This window comes from Coenobita brevimanus, chromosome 41 (assembly GCF_032717465.1).
Source record: "Coenobita brevimanus isolate Jiangsu-jjx chromosome 41, ASM3271746v2, whole genome shotgun sequence".
NCBI classification, from domain to species: domain Eukaryota; kingdom Metazoa; phylum Arthropoda; class Malacostraca; order Decapoda; family Coenobitidae; genus Coenobita; species Coenobita brevimanus.
Genome location: NC_136994.1, coordinates 12,903,136 through 12,914,635, shown reverse-complemented (window position 1 = coordinate 12,914,635; position 11,500 = coordinate 12,903,136). Strand labels below are relative to the sequence as shown.

The 11,500-nt window shown below is 47.6% G+C and overlaps 1 pseudogene; it reads right to left on the bottom strand.

The window, feature by feature from the left end:
- Positions 1 to 1,149: 1,149 nt before the first annotated feature.
- LOC145397513 (E3 ubiquitin-protein ligase RMND5A pseudogene) lies at positions 1,150 to 2,195 on the bottom strand (annotated as a pseudogene).
- Positions 2,196 to 11,500: the final 9,305 nt, after the last annotated feature.

Below are 11,500 nucleotides of genomic sequence, written 5' to 3'. Positions count from 1 at the left end.
TCGGAAGAACCTCTATTAACTCACTAGACTCATAGATGTCTTCATTTTATTCTTGTCATCACCTGATAATTCTATTCAGCCTAGAATGGAATTTTTGAACTGGAGGGCTTTATTATGGCCTCAATAAACCTCTTCAATATGAGAGGTCTTTACTAATTTAAATAAAATCATCTGATGACAGCAAGAGTAAAAATGGACGTCACTGGATTTAAAATTCCTCCATTAAGGCTGTCCTGGAAGCTAAATAAAATTGACAGGTGGTAGGTATATGTATGTATGTTGTACTGGGCAGTTTCCACATGCGTAACACTGGTGGCCAGGCCTACATATATTCAAGTGATCTACAGTGCTGAGGAGCATCAATTTCTTTCACTGGAGGGCTCGTTCCTTGCTTCATGCACGAGTACAGATGTGGAAGGGGGTTGGGGGAAATATTAGTAAGTCTATCGACCCATGTCAAAGTGTAGAAGCCCAGGGCTAGGCTACTGTAGTGCAGTATATTTAAAGGCAGATGACCAGTCTACTTCCCTTGGTGGTATTACATACAGTAATCAAAATGCCATCAATTGTATCTCCAGGACTGAACCTGGGCAAGGCTACCACTCTAATGGGCCATTCCAACAACTAGGCACAAGAATAAAATATGAAAGACATCCTTGAACTCAAGAGACAGATAAAACACATTTCACATTAACCCTTTCATTTTTTTTTTTTTTTTTTTTTACATTCTTGTTATCTTCGGAACTTTAATTCACCCAGAAGGATCTACAGCGGCTTGAGAGGGAGTTAGTTAAGGCTACCTCTAATCCCTCTAGTTTAAAGAGTACCATAATTTACACATGAACTGTCCTACGAGAGCAAGAAAGAAATGAAAAATACATCACCAGCTTGAAAGAGCCATTGACAGATCATGAAGAAGACCCTATCAATAGCAGTAACATATCTATACTACTTTTCCCTAACTACAGTACAGGTATACAGTATTGGGGTACAAAACCTCAACTCAGAACACACACACTGACTAAGTGGAGATGATTGATCAAATATCAGTAACCCTAAGTTTTATGCTAAGAAGACTATACTTGAAAATGTGCATTTTTGAGTGGAAGTGCAATACTGATTCTAGTGCCTTAATATAAAGAGTGATGATTAAAAGAAGATCTGAACGGCATCTGATGGGTTCTGCTCAACTGGACGGTATGGACATTTCAGTTTTGCACTGGTGGTGAGTTTGCTTAGAGCATCGCGTGAGATGACGTGGCCGCAAATGAGTCGCATGGGAGGGTTGGTCTCCGTCGACTGTTGCCGCAGGATGGGACAGGCAAAGATGGAGTGGTACCGAGATGATGGGCCCAAGTCTATCTCAATAGGCAATTCCTCCTTTGTACAGTATTCCACATATTATGAACAGCATGCTGCTGCATCACCTGCTTAATGTTCAGCAGCACTGGAAGAGCTGTGAAACCCGCATTTACACAGACTGCCAATGAACTGTCCACTAAGAGGCCAAGGAGTGAGCAGGCATCCCTGGTGAACACATCACAGATTTCAGTCCACTGGTGGGGGCTCAGTAAGTCTGAATACGGAGAATTCTCCAGGCCACTCTTTACATACAGCAAGCATCCCATCAGACTCTGGGTAACTTTTTCATGCTGGTAAACAAATGGAGTGAAGTGAACACTTTGGGGTCCCTCCTTTATCAGGTTAATGAAGGCTGGACGATGCAACTTGAATTCCAAACTGCTATTCCGTGCCCGTAACTTCTCTCTGTTGTCCTGAGCCCACTGGAGTGCTGGACCAAGATCTCTGGCTTTGAGAGCAGCTAGGATACTGTTTAACTCAAAGAATGGTTCATGAGACTCCTCCCGTAGTTCTTGTCCGGTTTCACCGATAAACTCTTCAGCAATGTCAAGGAGTCCCTCTCTGAAGAAGTGCTGGCAAATTACTTCATTCACCAGCTGCTGTTTTTCTCCACAAAATACTGAATCATTGCTCATATACCCAAAATCTGCTGTGAAATTCTTATCAATGGCTTTCCCAACTTTTGACACAGAGGAGCGAAGTTCCCTGTGTTCTGAGCCTAGTCGTGTTACAGCTTCCTTCACTCGACCAACAGCCTGGCTAAGGATTGTTGCCTGTGCATCAGTTATTTCCTTGTCCCCAACCAGAGTGCAGGAGAGAGAGAGAGCATTCATTTATTTCTAACTGTTGTCACTATCTACACAGTTAACTATCTATTTATTGCCAGACGTCATAATCCCGTAAGGGGTGGCCATTTGACTTTGAGTTACTTGTTTCACGGGGAGGGGCACTAACCCTCCACCAACCCACTCACTGACACGTAGGGAGCACATATGGTTTGGTTATATTGTTACCACCCAGCGTTGTTGGTTTCTTGGCTTACAGGAAACCATTTGGCTTGTCACTCAATGTAAAGCCACCTGTAAAGGAAAAAAAAGCAATAAGAAGTGACAGGAAAGATGGGAGAAATAGGAAGAGAGGAGGGCAGGCACAGAAAAAGAATGATAAAGGCTAAGGAAGAAATAGGCAGCACTACATCAAGTGAGTGGATGATGGTTTCCACCATCTATACAGTTAACACGTACATAAAACAGTATTTAACATGTACATGAGACAGCATTCCTTAGCAAAATGTGCCTCTTAATTAGTGATTAGTGCTATTATGGGATGTTTCAAGCACCACCAATTTTACTGCCAGAGAAGACAGCATTTGAATTACACGATGACGATTCACAGTTAGTAGAACGACAGGAAAATGTAACTAAGACACATAGTTCTCCACGAACCAAAGATCAAGAAACAAACACTTCTATTAGAGGAACTGAAGATAATGATGCTTCTTGAACACTTTTCTCTGATGTAGAATGCGAAGATTATATATCTGGCATACACACCTATGAAAACTTGCCAATAGGATACATAGGTCTGGAAAGACATACTCAACAATTCCTTCCCATAACGACAAGGGACTTCAAGTGAATTTGACCAAACAAACAAACACAATGGCTAGCGCATCTAACAGCACAGCTCCAACGTCCCTACATCAGTTATTTGTGTACCAAGAGGATAAAAATTTCACAAAATGCTCAGGCACGGACATGGACCACATCGATGTAACGTCCCTTATAAATCAGTGTAAGCAACTTTTTATTAAAAGACATATAACAGATGAGAGTGAAAAAAAATAGCTGTTTTTTTCAACATGGACTGACAAAGAAAGATGCCCAGCTGGAGATCTGCTCAGATCTGATAAGCTCTTACGAGCTCAACATATGATGAGTTTGAAACAGAATTCCTAAAGAAATTTTCTGTAGGTATAAATTTTTTGCGAGGTATAATTCCAGAATTACATAAGATCGTGGATCTTATGAGACAACATAAAACAAACCCTGCCTTATGTGAAACAACAACAGATGTGTCCACAATTAAGAAAACACTGTTAGCCAGTATAGAGAACTCAAACTGGGTAACAGCTGATGGGAAGATGTCACCAATACATGTCGCAGACATCCTTGATTATGTAGCTGCATTGTATAACTTACCTGATAGGGTACTGAAGATAGCAAAAACAGTTGCTTGTACCCCAGGAACGTGTTTGTTAGATTTTATGAACGAAGTAGAGATGAACTGCAGCAAAGCAGGGGTGAGTGAAATACCACAGTCCAATACAACCAGAATGAGAATTACAGACACAGTGGCAGCCATGAATGCATCTCGCACAAGTACGGAACAAAAAATATCGCGACCTGAGAACAGACATCCAAAAAAACAGCTGACATCAATGCAGCAATCGCAAACACCAGGCCACAGGCAGCCTCAAAAATTTGCATGTACACTAAGCAGAAACCCTGCCACAGAAAAAGCCAAAATATGGAAAGTCATCTCGTGGATCACATACGGGAAATTGGTCTACTCTATGTTATTATTGTACAAATCTGTTTCCTGAGATTGCCTTTGCTTACTCACCTCTGGAGTGTACCCCCCACTGATCGCTCTGAGGTGTGAGTTACACACAGGCGCGTCCTCCTGAGAGTGGTTTGAGAGGGTAATCTCAGACTAGGTGTGTCTTCCCCAGGTGCTCTGTCCCTTGCTTGTTTTTCTCTTTCTTCCCACTTCCCCCGTGAGGGGGAAGTGGTTACTATGGCAGACGCTCCTGCTGCCTCCCCCCCCCCCTTCAGGGGGAGAGATGGTCCTGACGACAATAGTTTTAACGTGATTGACCACCGCCAGACTGACGGACGCCAGACTCGAGCCCCACTTGACGTTCCTGTAGGGAATGCAACCTACGTGACAATTCGTGCTCTCGGTTCTACTCCCCTGTCCAGTCTCAATCCCTTCATCATCAAGAAGGTGATTGACCACTGTGTGGGAGAGGTGGAACAAGATAAAAAAACTTGCTAACGGAGATCTCCTGGTCAAACTGTTAACTCGGCACAGGTGAAAGATTTGCTGAAACTGCGTAAATTCCACTGTTACGATGTCGAATCGAAAATCCCAGTCTCCATGAATTCTTGCAAGGGTGTTGTCACTTGCAGGGATCGCATGGTGATGAGCAAGGATGAAATCGTAAGTGAACTGGCGCAGCAAGATGTAATTGATGCTAAATTCATTACTCGTTACTCGGAAGGCACAAGGACGAAGACAGCAACTACTATCTTGACGTTTGGTAAAGCTTCTCTTCCTAGTTATGTCAAAGTTGGTTATGAAATCATTCACGTTCGGCCGTAGGGGGTGGGCGGTGATGGTTCGGACAGTGGGATGGTTCGGACAGTGCATTCCCTGAGAAACGTATGGGACCTAGGGCCGTGTGATCTTGTGTGAAAGTGGGAGAGTTTGTTTACTTCGACCACACGGAACCTCCAAGATAGAAACCCCTCACTTTTTGATGCAGGTCAGATTTTATGTTATTTTGCATCACCTACGTAATAATTAGGGTGTATATCGTAAGCTCTACCTTTATGAATATGCCAGGCATCGAACTGTGTATCATCAGGGTGAATCTGTGTTGCATGTAGAACATATTGCTATGAAAAACGAATGTTAAACTCTCTAAGGTGAAACCTGAGAATACCCGTCAATTAATTACATAGGTTCGGGATGATTCGGACAGATGAGGAGGGGGATGGTTCGGACAGTCCTAACTATCCCTCCACTACTACCAAGTCATGACCTTATCAAATGATAACGCTACTTTTGATCATTTATATTTGAACACACAGTGAAACACCATTCTTAATAGTTATCAGGGAATATATATTAATAGTTTTGTTTGTTTAACCTATTCCTCAAAGTGTTAGAAGAAGGAAGGGGTATTAAAACTTCTATTTCAGTTTTGCAGGCTACAATATGCATTAAAAGTGTTAAGTTAGTCCGTCTGAAATAAGGCCTAGAAAGTGAAAAGTGAAGTCAATATTCCAGAGAGAGAGAGAGAGAGAGAGAGAGAGAGAGAATTTTTTGTTTTGTTTTAATTAATTTATTACGCTCATAGAGCGACAAACCTAGTACAGTCCTCAGTCTCTAATCATACATAGTATTCGTGACACGTAGGACACGCTGTCATGTAGAGTGAAGCTGGACAAAGTCAAGAGTGATCTTACAAGAAGGTGAAATACACCAGCATTCACTGTGAAACAAGTTTCAGCACCCACCAAAGTGTGGGTGTCGGGCTAAAACAGTATCCAAGTTGTCATCATTTAACAAGTGCCGACACACATGTATTAAGTCCTGGCCCTGGGGTAGCAAATCACTCACTGAGGGACACTCGAGGCAGTAGTGATGGAGACTGTTGGCATTTGGACGGTCGCAGAGCTTGCAGGTGGAGTAGTGGGGTACGTCCCCCGCCTCGGAGACTTGCCACAGAGGTCTGTACCCTAGCCGAAGCCGGGCAGTCACAATGTTATGTCTGCGAACCATGAGCCCATGTCGGCGATACCTCGGGGAAGAGAGTCGGAAGTGGTCGTAGTGTTGTATAGATACACTCTGTGGACGCTCAACATTCATGCGGTGGAGTGTGGGGAGAAGTGCGGCATAGTATATGATCCGCTTGTAGCAGAGAAGGGAGGGTGCAGCACCGTCAGGCAGCTGCAGTTCGCAGGCACTCTTAGCGAGGAGGTCCACCCTGTCGTTCCCAACTATTCCAACATGGGAAGGAATCCACAAAAATCGTATGCAGAGGGAAAGATCTTGAGCCGCTACTAACTGATGCAAGATGTGGTTGATGAGTGAGCGTTGAGAGGGGTGTGGAGACGAGATGGCCTGAAGTGCAGACTGAGAATCACATATCACAACACCATTCACCTGCCGCTGACGGAGGAGACTGACAGCCAGGAGAAGGGCCTGAAGCTCACAGTATGTAGAGCTGGACGAGTTGGGTAACCTGCGACCAACCCAGCCACCCTCCGGGGGCTCCAAGTCCGGTGAGTAGATGGCGCAGCCAGCACTGCCATCAGGCTGTATGGACCCATCCACATAGAGGTGATGTGTGTCAGAGACAGAGGAGGCGAGCGCAGCAATGTGCTCCAAAGCTAGCTGTTTCTGAAGGGAAGGTGGGTCAGTCTTTGAGGTGGGTGTGAAGGTGACATGAGGCTGTGGAATCCTCCATGGGGGTGGCCCATGATCAACCTCGGCCACGGTAACGTCGATGTGAAGACGCTGCAGGGAGGAGCACACTGTGTTGACGAGGGTGCGGACGCCAGGACGAAGTAGAAGGCGAGGAGCAGCAGGGTCAAGTGAGGCTCGCAGGACGTGGGAATAGTGTGGAACAAGATGGGGTGAGTGAAGGCACTTGATGCTAAAGGAGGTGACGTTGGCATGGATCCTCTCAACAACTGAAGGAAGATTTAGTTCAGTCAACATGGTTACTATCCTGGTGGAGGTGGGGCACCCAAGAATGTATAGCATCACTTTGTTCTGAAACTTTTCTAAAGGCTCCAAGGTGGTCCTAGAGAGCTGGCTAAGTGCTGGGGAGAGATAATCGATGACTGACCGTATGAAGGTAATGTAGATGTTTCTTGCCAAGGGGATGGAGATGCCGGCAGCATAATTAGTGAGCCAGGAGGGGACAAAGCGCTGTTCTAGCTGGTGGAGGAGATCTTGGATGATGGGATGGACACGCTGCCGAGCAGGTATGGCTGGAGTGATGCGCACTGGCATTCCCAGGTATAGGTACTGCGTACAGGGCGGGATATCTCTTTGTCCCACAGTAAACACCGGGAGTGTACCACAGCCCCGAGGAGAGAATACTCGACTCTTGTCTGGGGAGAGAAGGAGGCCACAAGTAGAGGACGACTCGTAGAAAGACTGTAGGAATCTCTGAAGACCGGCAGCAGAGGTGGAATGCACACAGATGTCGTCAGCATAGCAGGTGATAGTCGTGCCAGGAATATCGGGTAGAAGAGTCAGCAAGAGGTGCATCAGAACATTGAAAAGAAAAGGACTTAAAACTCCACCCTGGGGAGTACCAAGCTCGAATTCCCTGGACGTGCTACATGCCCCTTGGAATAGCACAAGTGAGGTCCTGTTACAAAGATAACCTCGGATCCACCGTAGGAGATTACCGTGTACCCCAAACTCAACCAGCTGGTCAAGAATAACCTCCTTGGTGGCAATGTCAAAAGCACTCTTGAGATCAAGAAATGCTACCACACTGGCGGGGGAAAGGCGGGCATACAGGTCCATCAGGCAATGGTGTGTGCTCCTCTGTGGCAAAAAACCATACAGGCTCTGAGATAACTTGTCTTGTAGCCGGAACATGAGGCGAGCAAGGAATATGCGCTCAAGCACTTTACAAAAGCAGGAGGTGAGTGAAATAGGCCTGAACTTGTCTGTGCCAGGTTTGGGAATGGGCACAATGGTACTAGAGGTCCAGGCATGAGGCACGTATCCCCTTTGGAAGCAAAGATTGTAGAGTTTCAGCAAGGGAGAGCCGGGAACTTTGAGGAGGAGGCGGAGGACTTGAAAAGTGATACCATCTTCCCCGGGTGCAGTCGTCTTACTCCTGGCAAGAGCACGGCGCAGTTCATCTTCAGTGATGGGTACGTCGTCTTCTTCATCCGGCCGGAGTAATGAAGCCATGAGATGCAATGTGTGGGCGTTCCTGTGGGTGGAGAGTGCCTCTTGAACATGGACGGGAAGACTGTGTGACTGCGCCTGCTCAGACCAGGTAGTGATCAGGTCCTCTGCATACTGTGCTGGGCTGTGGTGAAGAGCACTTGGGGGTTTCCTCCTAATAACTCTGTTGATAAGGTGCCACATGGAGGCAGCACTTGTCTGGTGATTGATGCTATCAGTATACTTCCTCCAAGCCTCGGTACGGGCACCCTGCTGAAGGGCAACAAGGTCATCTCTGGACGCACGATACTGCATGAGACGGGCATGTGTTGGTTGGCTCTGGAATGCTATACCATCATCCACAGCTTGCCTTTCTGCCTGGAGAATGCGCTGATCCAGTGTCCAGGCATGAGCCACACCGTGTCTTTTGATGTGCGGACGTGTCACAAAACGAGTGTAAAAGTCATGTGTTGCTTGAACCAGAGAGGAGTACAGATTCTCAGGCGACTGGAAGTTAAATGTTGGTAGAAGACTGGAGATGTAAAATATGTAGTTAGGGCAGTACTTTGGAGGAATGGTGATGCGGAAGTGAGTGTGAGGAGAGGAAGGTCCACTTGGTAGGGAGTACTGTAATTCAAGAGCGATGTGATCAGAGAAAAGGGTTTGTATAGAAAAGCACTGAACATGTGACGCCACCAGGCCAGAGGTAATGATGTGATCAAGCATGCCTCCTTGGGTGTGCGTGGCGCCCCCAGTAGGCCAGTGAGTGAGCCGGTGTCGGCGGATGTATTCGTGAAGAGGTAGTCCACCACGATTTGGGGAGGGGGAGGCATCACCTAGGGCGGGGTGCCTGGCGTTGAAGTCCCCCATGTAGATCATGCCTTGCGACGTAGGTGGTGGGAGAGCAGGGAGATTGATCTTTCCTGGAGCAGAATACACATTGCAGAGTCGAAGCTTCCCAGCACCCATGGTGATCTCGAAGAGCTGGAAGGTCATGTTGTCATCGGCAGAGCAGCGGAGGAGTTGATGGGGAATGGAGGAGTGAATGTAGCTCACGAGGCCATTCCTGACGTGATGGACATAAGAGACGAAGCCTGGGAGTGGGGGAGCTTCAACCCCGAGCACATGGCAGCCTACAAAAGCTTCCTGAAGAAAGATGACATGTGGGTGGTGACGACCTATATAAGTCTGGAGGGCAGTAAGCTTCGGGTAAGTTCCGATACCACAGGCATTCCAAGAGATGATGTGAAGCTGCATTCCGTTATTAAAGTCTGCCTTTAGGTTTACGGGAGGCTGGTGGGGACAAGGACGTCGAAGTGTTGCCGCCCGATGACATGGAAGCGGCGCTGCTCTGAGGCTTGCGGTGCGGTGGCTCCTTGATGAGTCGATCACTGAGCTTTTCAAAGGTAGATGCGAGGGCTTCTAGTCTCTCGGAAAGGGTGGTGATAGACGTGATGACGGCATGGTGTGACTCAACGAGTGTGGCGAGGGTGCGCTCAGTGGTGGCTTGCTGGGTGGCGAGACTATCAATGCGGGTCTCGATTGCATCAAAACGTGCTTCAATGGCTGCGCAACGTGCCGTCAGGTTGGCAACGGCCTCGTGAAGGGCAAGGACTTGCGGCGAGGCAGCCAGGGTAGAGGATGGAGGTGGTGAAGCAATGCCTGGTCGCGACCATGGTTGTGGTGGTGGTGGGGGCAAGGTGTGAGGCGTAGCGTCAACAGCAAACGAGGCGGCAGCACGGAAGCGCTTCAGGCAACCGTGCCACACATTGACTCCTTGTTCATTACAGCGGGGGCATTTCCACACTGATGTATCTGGAGCAGGTGGGGTGGGCTGGTCTGATGCAGGAGTAGCATCAGCGGTGGTAGGTTGGGTGGGGGTGCGATGTGGGCAAGTCCGGGAGGAGTGGGGGCCGGCACACCAACCGCACTTATCAGAGGAAGCAGCACAATACCGGGATATATGACCAATACCCCAGCATTTGTAGCACCAAGGCAGTTCGTCTCTCATCCTTTTAAACTCACAGGATGGAAGGCAAGGAAGGAAGCTGAAGCTGAAAGCTGGCGGCGGTGGGTCTGGGAGGCTCCATACGACAACAAGCCGGTTGATGGGCGTGCCATGTTGATAGAAGCGACGCACAGTGTATACGCCATTAAGTTCCTTGGCCAGAGAAGGGTCTACATCAACAGGGTAGCGGGTGACGAGATACGTCGGGAACTTCCTCGGCCTCTCAACGGAGTCCTGAACATCAAGCTTCAAAGATAAGAAGTCACCTTTCGCAACACTTTCGATGATGTCGGGACGTTTACGTGAGATATAAACAAAACGGGAGGTGACAGCAGACATTTTCACCTCGGCCAACTCCCGATTGAGGCAGAAAGCCCTGGTGACGTCAGAGAGCCAGCGCAGCTTCGTTTCCACAGTTGGGTTCCCACAGAAGACAAGCTTGACATATTCAGCTCTGGGAGCAAATGCAGGAAGGACAGTGGTGGCCAGAGGGGGTGAACAATGAGAGCCAGGGCGAGGGAATGAATTATCAGAAGCAGCTGGATGAGAAGTCTCAATGCGCCTGGATGCCTTGGGAGCAGGTGAGGACGAACCACTTGAATCCAAAGCCTGGTCCATGGGTCGTTTGGTGGAGGTGGTAGGCGTAGCGGGAGGGGGGACTGCAACACTAGGCTGCCAAGAGGTGGGGCCAGGTTGCTGCGTGGCGAGTGCCACTGGGGGCGAGTGTTGGTTTGTTATGTCCTCGTCCTCACTGAGATAGAGGTCAGCCTCAATGTCGCAAGGGAGGCAGGGCCAGAATAAGCCATGTTGCCACAGCAATGAAGTCAGGGAGTCAAGACGCAGCCCCGGTGGGGGTACAGTGACGTGAACATGACGTCACCACACGTCACACTCCCCCACCGCGCATGCGCAGCCGGGAGAAAATCTGACGAGAGGGGGTCGGCCGAGATATAATTTTCACGACTGCTACTAGTCTAAGGCTAAAGCCCCAAAGCCCCTTATGTCACCAAACAGATGACGGGTGCTTACTATTGCTCCGTGCCAAGGCTGGTAGACGGCAGATCACTGGAATGCCCAAAACTTTCAAGGAAAGGAGAGAGCTCTCAAGGTCTTGTTTATACCAACACAATATGGCGGACAGTCCAGAGAGAGAGAGAGAGAGAGAGAGAGAGAGAGAGGGGCTAATTATGCATAATTTTGTAGCAGAAAGTAAGAGGTTATGTCAATTATTATTAAATCTGGTGAAGGTTATTTCAGTTATAATTTTTTAAAACAGATATCAAGTAGTTCATTTGGATTCTGAAGTTTAATATTGTACTTTAGGAAAATGAAATATCTCTGAGTTAACAGATGTTTGTTTTTACCCAATATAACTCACATAATTTTAAGAATATGCTGAGTAATACATATGGCCGAACCATC